The sequence below is a fragment of the Sciurus carolinensis genome, chromosome X, assembly GCF_902686445.1.
Source record: "Sciurus carolinensis chromosome X, mSciCar1.2, whole genome shotgun sequence".
In the NCBI taxonomy this organism is placed as follows: Eukaryota; Metazoa; Chordata; class Mammalia; order Rodentia; family Sciuridae; genus Sciurus; species Sciurus carolinensis.
Genome location: NC_062232.1, coordinates 118,451,904 through 118,455,930, shown reverse-complemented (window position 1 = coordinate 118,455,930; position 4,027 = coordinate 118,451,904).

The window sequence follows — 4,027 nt, the reverse complement described above, 5'->3', positions numbered from 1 at the left end:
AGTGACAAAGGCTTGGCAGCCAAATTGGCATGCTCTCCAAAAATGTGGGCAGGGCTACCTCGCCTTGGTCCATAGCCCTCACCTCGGCCAGGGGAGCAGGTGTGTGGGTGAGCGTCAGTGCCACTCCTGTGCACCTGTGTGTTCACTCGCAACAGCTGGGCCACCTCTTTAAGGGCAGCCTTGTATTCCTCTGGTCAGAGGCCAATCCCTGCCCCACTCCCCAGCCAAACACCCAGCTGCTGCCCTGGGAAGGGACTGGGGCCATTAGTGAGGACAGAAGGAGACAAAGGGGACCCTTTTGTGTGTCCAGATCCTGCAGCTCCCTAGCTGTTCCTATGGGCACACAGATGTCTGCATGTTCTGCGAATGTTGTCTGATAGCCAAGGAGGGCAGTGGGCCAGGTCAGGGAACTGGGACTCTGGCCAGCACTGTCTGCCCTGGACTACTGCCCAGTCTGAGTCTTTTCAGCCAGAATTCATGCCAGGGGAATGTCCAGTGGCAGATCCCAGCATCCCAAGCTCTTCAGGCCTATAATGTCTTCACAGGAAAAATTCTGTGCCTGTTGTGAAAGGGCCCTGGTATTCCGTACTAAAGCCAGATTTTAGAAGCTGCACCTGGAGGTTGTGTCTAGAGAAGAGTGTGCTTGGGGAGCCCATAGCCCATCTGGGGGTGAAGAGCACACTTAGAGCTTTGGGGAGTTCTGGGGACCCAGGTGGTCCTGTTCCTCTGACAGATCGGCTCCATTTGGTGAGATCAAACAAAGACCCCATGGAGAACTCAGAGTTTCTGAGAGTCAGACCTCAGGCAGAACTTGCAAACCTTTCCTTCATTTCCCTCATCTCTTCCGGTTTTATGTCGATCCGCTCATTTAATCTCTCTTTTCGGTCTCCTCCTAATTGATGCCTAGTGCTTAGCAACTCTGAAGGCTCACTGCTTACTTACACTTGTTCTCTAGTCTGTCTCCTTTCTTCTGGCACTCTGTTTCAGAATTCTGTCTCAGAAAACACCCTCATTGGCTTGGATCCAGCACCAGGAGTTCCTGGAGCCAGAAGTGGATCTTTCTGGGTAGCAAGTGAGACTTACACAACTCCAGCTTCCTGTACTTCCTGCCTGGGCAGAGGTGACCACGTATAACAGCAAGGATAGCAGCTATAGCTCTAGTCACTTCACAGGGTCATAGACAAGGCTGTGACTTGGCTGTTTCATATGCTAGGATGTGGCCAGCAGGGACCAGTTCATAGCATTGGCATGAGACTGCCTGGGAGAGAATGGGGTATGGAACTATTCCTGTTCTCTGGGAGGAGGAAGTGCTAAGGGATTCAGTGCTAGGTGAGTGTGGCATTGGGGTGGGCTGACAGTAAGCAGCAAGGCCCCAGGCTCTGGGCTGGAACCCAAGGGCAATTTCTAGGAAACATGTTCCCAGTCCCCAAATGCCAGGAGCACTAGGTCATTTTGGCAGGAACTCCAGAGACCAGGGTGGTGAGATGGAGGGAGCCATGATTTTGCTTAGAGCATGAAAGTCTTGAGTTCAAATCACAGTAAGCTATTTCTGACCGATGTAAAACTGGGCAAGTGATTTCACCACTTTGAGTTTCAGTTTCCTCATCTGGCAAATGGAGACATTTCTGTGTGATCTCAACCAGTTGACTTATAGTAATGAAATGGGCAGTGTCTGTGGAAGTACTTAGAATACTGACAGTATTACTAAAACTTGTATCTAATGTAGGAATGGAAGTGCTCTTGGGAGAATTTAGAAGCCCAGCCATTATCATGGCTGTGTAGGAGAATTTTCCAGGAAAAAAAAACCAAAAAACAAAAAAAACAGGTAACCCAGATCCCTTGACTGGGGCTAGTTAGAAGTCAGGGATGACTTTGGAGCAGAAGTAAAGATTTTAAGTAGATTCTGTTACCTGATCACAGTTATAGTGGTGGTGGTGGGTGGGTCAAAAGTTTTGGAGGAAAGTTGACTTAGGTTTGAATTTTTAGCTCTAGCGCTTTGTAGTTAGATGACCTTGGACAAGTCCTTTAACTTTATTGGCATCTGAAAAATGGCTAATGATGGCTACTGTATGGGTTGCAGTGTGTCCCCCCAACAGACTCACATTAAAGTGTTAACCCCTAATACTGGTGAATGAAACCTTATTTGAAAATAGGAACTTTGTAGATGATTAAGTTAAACTGAGGTCATTAGGGTGGACCTTAATCTAATGACTGACATGATGGTTAATTTGAGGCATTGATATGCTTAGATTAAGGTAGACTAGATAGCTGGTTAAAGCATTACTTCTAGGTGTGTCTGTGACAACATTTCTGGAAGGGATTGGCATTTGAATCAGGGACTGGACTGAATAAGAAAGATCTTCCTTCACCCAATGTGGGTGAGCACCATCCAGTTGGTCCAGAGAGAACAAAAAGGCAGAAGAAATGGGAATTCACTGTCTTTTCTGTCGCTGGGAATGCCCTCTTCTTTTGCGCATGAGCAACAGAACTCTATGCTCTCTGGTCTTCTGACTGGGACTTGCATGAGCAGCCCCCAGGTTTTCAGGCATTTGGCCTCTGACTGAGACTCTCACACTGGAGGCTCCCTGGTTCACATGCCTTGGGACTTAGACTAGGCCATGCTACAGGCTCCCCTGGTGCTCCAGCTTGTAGATGGCCTATTGTGGGACTTCTCAGCCTCCATAATCATGTGAGTCAATCTCCCTACTAAATCCTTTCTCATATATCTCTATTTATCTCTGTTTCTCTGGAGAACTCTGGCTGCTACAATTGGTGTGGTCATAAAAAGAGGAAGCTGGGACAGATCATATTATGCTCATCCTTTTGTTTCAAATTTGAAAGCAAAAAGGAAGAAATAAAGTGGTATACACTTTTTAAGTAAAAAACAAAAGAAAAAGAGGAAGCTGGGAGAATGCCATGTGAAGATGAAGACAAGATTGCAAGATGTGTCTCTAAGCTAAGGAATGACAAAGATGGCAGCAAACCAGGAGAAGATGGAGGAAAGTAGTGGGACAGACTCTCCCTCACAGCTCTCAGTAGGCGCCAACCCTGCTGACACCTTGATTTCTGGCTTCTAGCTTTCAGAACTATTAGATGACACATTTGTGTTATTTAAGCTGCCCAGTTTGTAGGACTTGGTTACGGCAGCCCTAGAAACTAATGTACCAACCTTAATGGAGGATTAGAAATCACCTCAGCACACCATCAATGATGGCTTTTATTACTGTTCTTTCTCAGCTGCTTGGCTAGGTATGGCTGGGCAGTTCACAGGAAGCAGCAGAGTGGCATGTGAGGAGCCAGGCTTCAGGGACTGGCAGAAGCCTGGATGGACCACTTACTAGTTTCACTACCTGGAATGGATCACTCAGACTCTTTGATCTTCAGGTTCCTCAGCTGTGATATAGAGAGCAGAATGGCACCCACCTCAGAATGTTGTGAGAAAAGCCTGAAAAGGAGGTCAAATGATTACTTAGCATAGAGCTGGCATATTCATATAATAAGAGGAGGGGAGAAGGAGAGAGGACAGTGTTATAGTCAGATGGGAAGAATAAGTTTTGGTGTTCGATGACACAGTAGGGTTTCTCTACTTAACAATTATGTATGTATGTCCCAAAATCATTAGAAGAGAGGGTTTTTTAATACACTCGCCATAAAGAAAAAAATAGAAGTTTAAGGTGATGGATATGCAAACTACCCATAGCTGGTAATTAGTCAATGTATACATGAATCAAAACATCACCCTGGCTAGGTACAGTGGCACACACCTGTAATCCCAGCAGTTTGGGAGGCTGAGGCAGGAACATCTCAAGTTCAAAGCCAACCTCAGCAACTTGACAAGGCCCTGAGCGACTTAGTGAGACCCTGTCTCTAAATAAAATACAAAAATGGGCTGGGGATGTGACTCAGTGGCTGAGTGCCCTGGGCTCAATTCTTGGTCCCAAAGAAATAAAATAAAACAAAACAAAACAAAGCATCACAATGTACCTCATCAACATGTGCATGTGTCAATCAAAAATTAAAATTAAGT